Genomic DNA, 13,498 nt, shown 5'->3' with positions numbered 1-13,498 from the left:
TTGGGAGATGCAAGACGAGCCTCTATTCAATTCCCTGCAGGGATATCCGGCCTTACTTCGAGTCAGAGCATCTCAGTGTCCATTGCACTTGAGGCCACAAACTCAGGTCCCTCTCACAAACCTGTAGCTGAGAGAAGCCTCCTCTTGAGGTGCTTGTGGAAAGTTGGTATTCCTCTTGAGTCGAAGCCAGGGACTAAGCTCTCATCTCGAGTTGATTTGGGGTCCACGGAGCCCTTTCGTGTTGCTCCATTGACCTCAGGATCCCCCTAGACTTGAGACAGTGATCTTGGGTTTTCTCTGGAGTTTTATCAACGAAATCAAGGTTCCTTTCACGTTTGATGTGGAACATGGAATTGCTCTGCACGCAGTGCAGGGGAATCGGGCCTCATCTCGCGGTGAGGGGGAAGTCTCATGGTTTTTCTCGAGTTGCGGCCGGAACCTGGGGTATATTCTCGAGTTACGACGGGGAGGGCCCTTCCAGACACGTGTTTGTTCAGCGACGTCAGGACTCCTGCCTAGGTGCGAGGGACACCTCGGGATTCTCCTCGAGTCTTGGCATGGCAATTGGGACGCGTCTCCACGTGAGGCGGGAGACCCAGTTTCCCTTTCCACGTGCCACAGGGATCCTGGGACTCCTATCCATTTTCAAGAGGAGTCAGGCATCGCCTCCTTTGGAAGCACTGATCTCCGCGGACCTCTCGAGTTTTCAAAGGATGTGAGGCTTCCGCTCGCGATGAGGCGGAGAACTAGGTCTTTCTCTGTGATCTCCACAATGGATTCAGACATCCCTTCGTCTTGGGAGATGCAAGGCGAGCCTGCATTCAATTCACTGCAGGGATATCCGGCCTTACTTCGAGTCAGGGCATCTCGGTGTCCATTCCACTTGAGGCCACAACCTCAGGGTCCCTCTCACATTCCTGTAGCTGAGAGAAGCCTCCTCTTGAGGTGCTTGTGGAAAGTTGGTATTCCTCTTGAGTCGAAGCCAGGGACTAAGCTCTCATCTCGAGTTGATTTGGGGTCCACGGAGACGTTTCCTGTTGCTCCAGTGCCCTCAGGATCCCTCTAGACTTGAGACAGTGATCTTGGGTTTTCTCTGGAGTGCCATCAAGGAAATCAAGGCTCCTTTCACGTTTGATGTGGAACACGGAATTGCTCTGCACGCAGTGCAGGGGAATCGGGCCTCATCTCGCATCGAGGGGGAAGTCTCATGATTTTTCTCGAGTTGCGGCCGGAACCTGGGGTATATTCTCGAGTTACGACGGGGAGGGCCCTTCCAGACACGTGTTTGTTCAGCGACGTCAGGACTCCTGCCTAGTTGTGAGGGACACCTCGGGATTCTCCTCGAGTCTTGGCATGGCAATTGGGACGCTTCTCCACGTGAGGCGGGAGACCCAGGGTCCCTTTCCACGTGCCACAGAGATCCTGGGACTCCTATCCATTTTCAAGAGGAGTCAGGCATCGTCTCCTTTGGAAGCATTGATCTCCGCAGACCTCTCGAGTTTTCAAAGGATGTGAGGCCTCCGGTCGCGATGAGGCGGATAAGTGCGTCTTTGTGGTCTCCACAGGGGATTCAGACATCCCTTCGTCTTGGGAGATGCAAGACGAGCCTGCATTCAATTCACTGCAGGGATATCCGGCCTTACTTCGAGTCAGAGCATCTCGGTGTCCATTCCACTTGAGGCCACAAACTCAGGGTCCCTCTCAGATACCTGTAGCTGAGAGAGGCCTCCTCTTGAGGTGCTTGTGGAAAGTTGGTATTCCTCTTGAGTCGAAGCCAGGGACTAAGCTCTCATCTCGAGTTGATTTGGGGTCCACGGAGCCCTTTCCTGTTGCTCCAGTGACCTCAGGATCCCTCTAGACTTGAGACAGTGATCTTGGGTTTTCTCTGGAGGGCCATCAAGGAAATCAAGGCTGCTTTCACGTTTTATGTGGAACTCGGAATTGCTCTGCACGTAGTTCAGGGGAATCGGGCCTCATCTCGAGACGAGGGGGAAGTCTCATGGTTTTTCTCGAGTTGCGGCCGGAACCTGGGGTATATTCTCGAGTTACGACGGGGAGGGCCCTTCCAGACACGTGTTTGTTCAGCGACGTCAGGACTCCTGCCTAGGTGCGAGGGACACCTCGGGATTCTCCTCGAGTCTTGGCATGGCAATTGGGACGCGTCTCCACGTGAGGCGGGAGACCCAGGGTCCCTTTCCACGTGCCACGGGGATCCTGGGACTCCTATCCATTTTCAAGAGGAGTCAGGCATCGTCTCCTTTGGAAGCATTGATCTCCGCAGACCTCTCGAGTTCTCAAAGGATGTGAGGCCTCCGGTCACGTTGAGGCAGACGACTAGGTCTTTCTCTTTGGTCTCCACAGGGGAATCAGACATCCCTTTGTCTTGGGAGATGCAAGACGAGCCTGCATTCAATTCACTGCAGGGATATCCGGCGTTACTTGGAGTCAGAGCATCTCAGTGTCCATTCCACTTGAGGCCACAAACTCAGGGTCCCTCTCACATACCTGTAGCTGAGAGAAGCCTCCTCTTGAGGTGCTTGTGGAAAGTTGGTATTCCTCTTGAGTCGAAGCCAGGGACTAAGCTCTCATCTCGAGTTGATTTGGGGTCCACGGAGCACTTTCCTGTTGCTCCAGTGACCTCAGGATCGCTCTAGACTTGAGACAGTGATCTTGGGTTTTCTCTGGAGTGCCATCAAGGAAATCATGGGTCCTTCCACGTTTGATGTGGAACACGGAATTGCTCTGCACGCAGTGTAGGGGAATCGTGCCTCATCTCGGGGCGAGGGGGAAGTCTCATGGTTTTTCTCGAGTTGCGGCCGGAACCTGGGGTATATTCTCGAGTTACGACGGGGAGGGCCCGTCCAGACACGTGTTTGTTCAGCGACGTCAGGACTCCTGCCTAGGTGCGAGGGACACCTCGGGATTCTCCTCGAGTCTTGGCATGGCAATTGGGACGCGTCTCCACCTGATGCGAGAGACCCAGGGTCCCTTTCCACGTGCCACAGGGATCCTGGGACTCCTATCCATTTTCAAGAGGAGTCAGGCATCGTCTCCTTTGGAAGCATTGATCTCCGCAGACCTCTCGAGTTCTCAAAGGATGTGAGGCCTCCGGTCGCGATGAGGCGGAGAACTAGGTCTTTCTCTGTGGTCTCCACAGGGGATTCAGACATCCCTTCGTCTTGGGAGATGCAAGACGAGCCTGCATTCAATTCTCTGCAGGGATATCCGGTCTTACTTCGAGTCAGAGCATCTCGGTGTCCATTCCACTTGAGGCCACAAACTCAGGGTCCCACTCACATACCTGTAGCTGAGAGAAGCCTCCTCTTGAGGTGCTTGTGGAAAGTTGGTATTCCTCTTGAGTCGAAGCCAGGTACTAAGCTCTCATCTCGAGTTGATTAGGGGTCCACGGAGCCCTTTCATGTTGCTACAGTGACCTCAGGATCCCTCTAGACTTGAGACAGGGATCTTGGGGTTTCTCTGGAGTGCCATCAAGGAAATCAAGGCTCCTTTCACGTTTGATGTGGAACACGGAATTGCTCTACACGCAGTGCAAGGGAATCGGCCCTCATCTCGCGGCGAGGGGGAAGTCTCATGGTTTTTTTTCGAGTTGCGGCCGGAACCTGGGTTATATTCTCGAGTTACAACGGGGAGGGCCCTTACAGACACGTGTTGGTTCAGCGACGTCAGCACTCGTGCCTAGGTGCGAGGGACACCTCCGGATTCTCGAAAAGTCTTGGCATCGCAATTGGGACGCGTCTCCACATGAGGCGGGAGACCCAGCGTCCCTTTCCGCGTGCCACAGGGATCCTGGGACTCCTATCCATTTTCAAGAGGAGTCAGGCATCGTCTCTTTGGAAGCATTGATCTCCGCGGACCTCTCGAGTTTTCAAAGGATGTGAGGCCTCCGGTAGTGATGAGGCGGAGAACTAGGTCTTTCTCTGTGGTCTCCACAGGGGATTCAGACATCCCTTCGTCTTGGGAGATGCAAGACGAGCCTGCATTCAATTCACTGCAGGGATATCCGGCCTTACTTCGAGTCAGAGCCTCTCGGTGTCCATTCCAGTTGAGGTCACAAACTCAGGGTCCCTCTCACATACCTGTAGCTGAGAGAAGCCTCCTCTTGAGGTGCTTGTGGAAAGTTGGTATTCCCCTTGAGTTGAAGCCAGGGACTAAGCTCTAATCTTGAGTTGATTTGGGGTCCACGGAGCCCTTTCGTGTTGCTCCACTGACCTCAGGATCCCTCTAGACTTGAGACATTGATCTTGGGTTTTCTCTGGAGTGCCATCAAGGAAATCAAGGCTCCTTTCACGTTTGATGGGGAACACGGAATTGCTCTGCACGCAGTGCAGGGGAATCGGGCCTCATCTCGAGGCGAGGCGGAAGTCTCATGGTTTTTCTCGAGTTGCGGCCGGAACCTGGGGTATATTCTCGAGTTACGACGGGGAGGGAAATTCCAGAAAGGTGTTTGTTCAGCAACGTCAGCCCTCCTGCCTAGGTGCGAGGGACACCTCGGGATTCTCCTCGAGTTTTGGCATGGCAATTGGGACGCGTCTCCACATGAGGCGGGAGACCCAGGGTCCCTTTCCACGTGCCACAGGGATCCTGGGACTCCTATTCATTTTCAAGATGAGTCAGGCATCGGCTCCTTTGGAAGCATTGATCTCCGCGGACCTCTCGAGTTTTCAAAGGATGTGAGGCCTCCGGTAGCGATGAGGCGGAGAGCTAGGTCTTTCTCTGTGGTCTCCACAGGGGATTCAGACATCCCTTCGTCTTGGGAGATGCAAGCCGAGCCTGCATTCAATTCACTGCAGGGATATCCGGCCTTACTTCGAGTCAGAGCATCTCGGTGTCCATTCCACTTGAGGCCACAAACTCAGGGTCCCTCTCACATACCTGTAGCTGGAAGAAGCATCCTATTTAGGTCCTTGTGGAAAGTTGGTATTGCTCTTGAGTCGAAGCCAGGGACTAAGCTCTCATCTCGAGTTGATTTGGGGTCCACGGAGCCCTTTCCTGTTTCTACAGTGACCTGAGGATCCCTCTAGACTTGACACAGTGATCTTGGGTTTTCTCTGGAGTGCCATCAAGGAAATCAAGGCTCCTTTCATGTTTGATGTGGAACACGGAATTGCTCTGCACGCAGTGCAGGGGAATCGGGCCTCATCTCGAGGCGAGGCGGAAGTCTCATGGTTTTTCTCGAGTTGCGGCCGGAACCTGGGGTATATTCTCGAGTTACGACGGGGAGGGCCCTTCCAGACACGTGTTTGTTCAGCAACGTCAGCCCTCCTGCCTAGGTGCGAGGGACACCTCGGGATTCTCCTCGAGTCTTGGCATGGCAATTGGGAAGCGTCTCCACGTGAGGCGGGAGACCCAGGGTCCCTTTCCACGTGCCACAGGGATCCTGGGACTCCTACCCATTTTCAAGAGGAGTCAGGCATCGTCTCCTTTGGAAGCATTGATCTCCGCGGACCTCTCGAGTTTTCAAAGGATGTGAGGCCACCGGTCGCGATGAGGCGGAGAATTCAGTCTTTCTCTGTGGTCTCCACATGGGATTCAGACATCCCTTCGTCTCGGGAGATGCAAGACGAGCCTGCATTCAATTCACTGCAGGGATATCCGGCCTTACTTCAAATCAGAGCATCTCGGTGTCCATTCCACTTGAGGCCGCAAACTCAGGGTCCCTCTCACATACCTGTAGCTGAAAGAAACCTCCTCTTGAGGTGCTTGTGGAAAGTTGGTATTCCTCTTGAGTCGAAGCCAGAGACTAAGCTCTCATCTCGAGTTGATTTGGTTTCCACAGAGCCCTTTCGTGTTGCTACAGTGACCTCAGGATCCCTCTAGACTTGAGACAGGGATCTTGGGTTTTCTCTGGAGCGCCATCAAGGAAATCAAGACTCCTTTCACGTTTGATGTGTAAGACGGAATTGGTCTGCACGCAGTGCAGGGGAATCGGGCCTCATCTCGCAGTGAGGGGGAAGTCTCCTGGTTTTTCTCGAGTTGCGGCCGGAACCTGGGGTATATTGTGGAGTTACAACGGGGAGGGCCCTTCCAGACACGTGTTTGTTCAGCGACGTCAGGACTCCTGCCTAGGTGCGAGGGACACCTCGGGATTCTCCTCGAGTCTTGGCATGGCAATTGGGACGAGTCTCCACGTGAGGCGGGAGACCCAGTGTCCCTTTCCACGTGCCACAGGGATCCTGGGACTCCTATCCATTTTCAAGAGGAGTCAGGTATCGTCTCCTTTGGAAGCATTGATCTCCGCAGACCTCTCGAGTTTTCAAAGGATGTGAGGCCTCCGGTCGCGATGAGGCGGAGGACTAGGTCTTTCTTTGTCGTCTCCACAGGGGATTCAGACATGCCTTCGTCTTGGGAGATGCAAGACGAGCCTGCATTCAATTCACTGCAGGGATATCCGGCCTTACTTCGAGTCAGAGCGTCTCGGTGTCCATTCCACTTGAGTCCACAACCTCAAGGTCCCTCTCACATACCTATAGCTGAGAGAAGACTCCTCTTGAGGTGCTTGTGGAAAGTTGGTATTCCTCTTGAGTCGAAGCCAGGGACTAAGCTCTCATCTCGAGTTGATTTGGGGTCCACGGAGACCTTTCCTGTTGCTCCAGTGACCTCAGGATCCCTCTAGACTTGAGACACTGATCTTTGGTTTTCTCTGGAGTGCCATCAAGGAAATCAAGGCTCCTTTCACGTTTGATGTGGAACACGGAATTGCTCTGCACGCAGTGCTGGGGAATCGGGCCTCATCTCGCGGGGAGTGGGAAGTCTCATGGTTTTTCTCGAGGTGCGGCCGGAACTGGGGTATATTCTCGAGTTACGACTGGGAGGGCCCTTCCAGACACGTGTTTGTTCAGCGAAGTCAGGACTCCTGCCTAGGTGCGAGGGACACCTCGGGATTCTCCTCGAGTCTTGGCATGGCAATTGGAACGCGTCTTCACGTGAGGCGGGAGACCCAGGGTCCCTTTCCACGTGCCAAAGTGATCCTGGGACTCCTATCCATTTTCAAGAAGAGTCAGGCATCGTCTCCTATGGAAGCATTGATCTCCGCGGACCTCTCGAGTTTTCAAAGGATGTGAGGCCTCCGGTAGCGATGAGGTGGAGAACTAGGTCTTTCTTGTGGTCTCTACAGGGGATTCAGACATCCCTTCGTCTTGGGAGATGCAAGACGAGCCTGCATTCAATTCACTGCAGGGATATCCGGCCTTACTTCGAGTCACAGCATCTCGGTCTCCATACCACTTGAGGCCACAAACTCAGGGTCCCTCTCACATACCTGTAGCTGAGAGAAGCCTCCTCTTGAGGTGCTTGTGGAAAGTTGGTATTCCTCTTGAGTCAAAGCCAGGGAAAAGGCTCTCATCTCGAGTTGATTTGGGGTCCACGGAGCCCTTTCATGTTCCTCCAGTGACCTCAGGATCCCTATAGACTTGAGACAGTGATCATGGGTTTTCTCTGGAGTGTCATCAAGGAAATCAAGGCTCCTTTCACGTTTGATGTGGAACACGGAATTGCTCGGCATGCAGTGCACGGGAATCGGGCTTCATCTCACGGCGAGGGGGAAGTCTCATGGTTTTTCTCGAGTTGCGGCCGGAACCTGGGGTATATTCTCGAGTTACGACGGGGAGGGCCCTTCCAGACACGTGTTTGTTCAGCGACGTCAGCACTCCTGCCTAGGTGCGAGGGACACCTCGGGATTCTCCTCGAGTCTTGGCATGGCAATTGGGACGCGTCTCCACGTGAGGCGGGATACCCAGTGTCCCTTTCCATGTACCACAGGGATCCTGGGACTCCTATCCATTTTCAAGAGGAGTCAGGCATCGTCTCCTTTGGAAGCATTGATCTCCACAGACCTCTCGAGTTTTCAAAGGATGTGAGGCCTCCGGTCGCGATGAGGCGGAGAACTAGGTCTTTCTCTGTCGTCTCCACAGGGGATTCAGACATCCCTTCATCTTGGGAGATGCAAGACGAGCCTACATTCAATTCACTGCAGGGATATCTGGCCTTACTTCGAGTCAGAGCATCTCGGTGTCCATTCCACTTGAGGCTACAACCTCATGGTCCATCTCACATACCTGTAGCTGTGAGAAGCCTCCTCTTGAGGTGCTTGTGGAAAGTTGGTATTCCTCTTGAGTCGAAGCCAGGGACTAAGCTCTCTTCTCGAGATGATTTGGGGTCCACGGATCCCTTTCGTGTTGCTCCAATGACCTCAGGATCCCTCTAGACTTGAGACAGTGATCTTGGGTTTTCTCTGGAGTGCAATCAAGGAAATCAAGGCTCCTTTCACGTTTGATGTGGAACACGGAATTGCTCTGCATGCAATGCAGGCGAATCGGGCCTCATCTCGCTGCGAGGGGGAAGTCTCATTGTTTTTCTCGACTTGCGGCCGGAACCTGGGGTATATTCTCGAGTTACGACGGGGAGGGCCCTTCCAGACACGTGTTTGTTCAGCGACGTCAGGACTCCTGCCTAGGTGCGAGGGACACCTCGGGATTCTCCTCGAGTCTTGGCATGGAAATTGGCACGCGTCTCCACGTGAGGCGGGGACCCAGTGTCCCTTTCCACGTGCCACAGGGATCCTGGGACTCCTATCCATTTTCAAGAGGAGTCAGGCATCGTCTCTTTGGAAGCATTTATCTCCGCAGACCTCTCGAGTTTTCAAAGGATGTGAGGCCTCCGGTCGCGATGAGGCGGAGAAGTGCGTGTTTGTGGTCTCCACAGGGGATTCAGACATCCCTTCGTCTTGGGAGATGCAAGACGAGCCTGCTTTCAATTCACTGCAGGGATATCCGGCCTTACTTCGAGTCAGAGCATCTCGGTGTCCATTCCACTTGAGGCCACAAACTCAGGGTCCCTCTCACATACCTGTAGCTGAGAGAAGCCTCCTCTTGAGGTGCTTATGGAAACTTGGTATTCCTCTTGAGACGAAGCCAGGGACTAAGCTCTCATCTAGAGTTGATTTGGGGTCCAGAGAGCCCTTTCGTGTTGCTCCAGAGACCTCAGGATCCCTCTAGACTTGAGACAGTGATCTTGGGTTTTCTCTGGAGGGCCATCAAGGAAATCAAGGCTCCTTTCACGTTTGATGTGGAACACGGAATTGCTCTGTACGCAATGCAGGGGAATCGGGCCTCATCTCGTGGCGAGGGGGAAGTCTCATGGTTTTTCTCGAGTTGCGGCCGGAACCTGGGCTATATTCTCGAGTTACGACAGGGAGGGCCCTTCCAGACACGTGTTTGTTCAGCGACGTCAGGACTCCTGCCTAGGTGCGAGGGACACCTCGGGATTCTCCTCGAGTCTTGGCATGGCAATTGGGACGCGTCTCCACGTGAGGCGGGAGACCCAGGGTCCCTTTCCACGTGCCACAGGGATCCTGGGACTCCTATCCATTTTCAAGAGGAGTCAGGCATCGTCTCCTCTGGAAGCATTGATCTCCGCAGACCTCTCGAGTTCTCAAAGGATGTGAGGCCTCCGGTCGCGATGAGGCGGAGAACTAGGTCTTTCTCTGTGGTCTCCACAGGGGATTCAGACATCCCTTCGTCTTGGGAGATGCAAGCCGAGCCTGCATTCAATTCACTGCAGGGATATCCGGTCTTACTTCGAGTCAGAGCAACTCGGTGTCCATTCCACTTGAGGCCACAATCTCAGGGTCCCACTCACATACCTGTAGCTGAGAGAAGCCTCCTCTTGAGGTGCTTTGGAAACTTGGTATTCCTCTTGAGTCGAAGCCAGGTACTAAGCTCTCATCTCGAGTTGCTTAGGGGTCCACGGAGCCCTTTCATGCTGCTACAGTGACCTCAGGATCCCTCTAGACTTGAGACAGTGATCTTGGGTTTTCTCTGGAGTGCCATTAAGGAAATCAAGGCTCCTTTCACGTTTGATGTGGAACACGGAATTGCTCTACACGCCGTGCAAGGGAATCGGGCCTCATCTCGCGGCGAGGGGGAAGTCTAATGGTTTTTTTTCGATTTGCGGCCGGAACCTGGGGTATATTCTCGAGTTACGACTGCGAGGGACCTTCCAGACAAGTGTTTGTTCAGCGACGTCAGGACTCCTGCCTAGGTGCGAGGGACACCTTGGGATTCTCCTCGAGTCTTGGCATGGCAATTGGGACGCGTCTCCACGTGAGGCGGGGACCCAGTGTCCCTTTCCACGTGCCACAGGGATCCTGGGACTCCTATCCATTTTCAAGAGGAGTCAGGCATCGTCTCTTTGGAAGCATTTATCTCCGCAGACCTCTCGAGTTTTCAAAGGATGTGAGGCCTCCGGTCGCGATGAGGCGGAGGACTAGGTCTTTCTTTTTCGTCTCCACAGGGGATTCAGACATCCCTTCGTCTTGGGAGATGCAAGACGAGCCTGCATTCAATTCACTGCAGGGATATCCGGCCTTACTTCGAGTCACAGCATTTCGGTGTCCATTCCACTTGAGGCCACACACTCAGGGTCCCTTTCACATACCTGTAGCTGAAAGAAGCCTCCTCTTGAGGTGCTTGTGGAAAGTTGGTATTGCTCTTGAGTCGAAGCCAGGAACTAAGCTCTCATCTCGAGTTGATTTGGGGTCCACGGATCCTTTTCGTGTTGCACCAGTGACCTCAGGATCCCTCTAGACTTGAAACAGTGATCATGGGTTTTCTCTGGAGTGCCATCAAGGAAATCAAGGCTCCTTTCACGTTTGATGTGGAACACGAAATTGCTCTGCACACAGTGTAGGGGAATCGGGCCTCATCTCGCTGCGAGGGGGAAGTCTCATGGTTTTTCTCGAGTTGCGGACCGAACCTGGGATATATTCTCGAGTTACGAGGGGGAGGGCCCTTCCAGACACGTGTTTGTTCAGCGACGTAAGGACTCCTGCCTAGGTGCATCGGACACCTCGGGCTTCTCCTCGAGTCTTGGCATGGCAATTGGGACGCGTCTCCACGTGAGGCGGGAGACCCAGGGTCCCATTCCACGTGCCACAGGGATCCTGGGACTCCTATCCATTTTCAAGAGGAGTCAGGCATCGTCTCTTTGGAAGCATTGATCTCCGCGGACCTCTCGAGTTTTCAAAGGATGTGAGGCCTCCGGTCGCGATGAGGTGGAGAACTAGGTCTTTCTCTGTGGTCTCCGCAGGGAATTCAGACATCCCTTCGTCTTGGGAGATGCAAGACGAGCCTGCATTCAATTCACTGCAGGGATATCCGGCCTTACTTCGAGTCAGAGCCTCTCGGTGTCCATTCCACTTGAGGCCACAAACTCAGGGTCCCTCTCACATACCTGTAGCTGAGAGAAGCCTCCTCTTGAGGTGCTTGTGGAAAGTTGGTATTCCTCTTGAGCCGAAGCCAGGGGCTAAGCTCTCATCTCGAGGTGATTTGGGGTCCACGGATCTCTTTTTGATGCTACAGTGACCTCAGGATCCCTCGAGACTTGAGACAGTGATCTTGGGTTTTCTCTGGAGTGCCATCAAGGAAATCAAGGCTCCTTTCACGTTTGATGTGGAACACAGAATTGCTCTGCACGCAGTGCAGTGGAATCGGGCCTCATCTCGCGGCGAGGGGGAAGTCTCATGGTTTTTCTCGAGTTTTGGCCGGAACCTGGTGTATATTCTCGACTTACGACGGGGAGGGCCCTTCCAGACTAGTGTTTGTTCAGCGACGTCAGGACTCCTGCCTAGGTGCGAGGGACACCTCGGGATTCTCGTCCAGTCTTGGCATGGCAATTGGGACGCGTCTCCACGTGAGGCGGGAGACCCAGGGTCGCTTTCCACGTGCCACAGGGATCCTGGGACTCCTATCCATTTTCAAATGGAGTCAGGCGTCGTCTCCTTTGGAAGCATTGATCTCTGGGGAACTCTCGAGTTTTCAAAGGATGTGAGGCCTCCGGTCGCGATGATGCAGAGAACTGGATCTTTCTCTGTTGTCTCCACAGGGGATTCAGACATCCCTTCGTCTTGGGAGATGCAAGACGAGCCTGCATTCATTTCACTTTTGGGATATCCAGCCTTACTTCGAGTCAGAGCATCTCGGGGTCCATACCACTTGAGGCCACAAATTCAGGGTCCCTCTTACATACCTGTAGCTGAGAGAAGCCTCCTCTTGAGGTGCTTGTGGAAAGTTGATATTCCTCTTGAGTCAAAGCGAGGGACTAAGCTCTCATCTCGAGTTGATTTTGGGTCCACGGATCCCTTTCGTTTTGCTCCAGTGACCTCAGGATCCCTCTAGACTTGAGACAGTGATCTTGGGTTTTCCCTGGAGTGCCATCACGGAAATCCAGTCTCCTTTCACGTTTGATGTGGAACACGGAATTGTTCTGCACGCAGTGCAGGGGAATCGGGCCTCCTCTCGCGGCGAGGGGGAAGTCTCATGGTTTTTCTCGAGTTGCGGCCAGAACCTGGGGTATATTCTCGAGTTTCGACGGGGAGGGCCCTTCCAGACACGTGTTTGTTCAGCGAAGTCAGGACTCCTGCCTAGGTGCAAGGGACAACTCGGGATTCTCCTCGTGTCTTGGCATGGCAATTGGGACGCGTCTCCACGTGAGGCGGGAGACCCAGTGTCCCTTTCCACGTGCCACAGGGATCCTTGGACTCCTATCCATTTTCAAGAGGAGTCAGGCTTCGTCTCCTTTGGAAGCATTGATCTCCGCGGACCTCCCCAGTTTTCAAATGATATGAAGCCTCCGGTCGCGATGAGGCGGAGAACTAGGTCTTTCTCTGTGGTCTCCACAGGGGATTCAGACATCCCTTCGTCTTGGGAGAGGCAAGACGAGCCTGCATTCAATTCACTGTTCGGATATCCGGCCTTACTTCGAGTCAGAGCATCTCGGTGTCCTTTCCACTTGAGGCCACAAATTCAGGGTCCCACTCACATACCTGTAGCTGAGAGAAGCCTCCTCTTGAGGTGCTTGTGGAAAGTTGGTATTCCTCTTGAGCCGAAGCCAGGGGCTAAGCTCTCATCTCGAGGTGATTTGGGGTCCACGGAGCTCTTTGTGATGCTACAGTGACCTCAGGATCCCTCGAGACTTGAGACAGTGATCTTGGGTTTTCTCTGGAGTGCCATCAAGGAAATCAAGGCTCCTTTCACGTTTGATGTGGAACACAGAATTGCTCTGCACGCAGTGCAGTGGAATCGGGCCTCATCTCGAGGCGAGGGGGAAGTCTCATGGTTTTTCTCGAGTTTTGGCCGGAACCTGGTGTATATTCTCGACTTACGACGGGGAGGGCCCTTCCAGACTAGTGTTTGTTCAGCGACGTCAGGACTCCTGCCTAGGTGCGAGGGACACTTCTGGATTCTCCTCGAGTCTTGACATGGTAATTGGGACGTGTCTCCACGTGAGGCGGGAGACCCAGGGTCCCTTTCCACGTGCCACAGGGATGCTGGGACTCCTATCCATTTTCAAGAGGAGTCAGGCATCGTCTCCTTTGGAAGCATTGATCTCCACGGACCTCTCGAGTTTTCAAAGGATGTGAGGCCTCAGGTCGCGATGAGGCAGAGAACTAGGTCTTTCTCTGTGGTCTCCACAGGGATTC

Source organism: Dama dama, unplaced genomic scaffold (genome assembly GCF_033118175.1).
Source record: "Dama dama isolate Ldn47 unplaced genomic scaffold, ASM3311817v1 ptg000085l, whole genome shotgun sequence".
Lineage (NCBI taxonomy): Eukaryota > Metazoa > Chordata > Mammalia > Artiodactyla > Cervidae > Dama > Dama dama.
Note: the sequence above shows the minus strand (reverse complement) of the source record.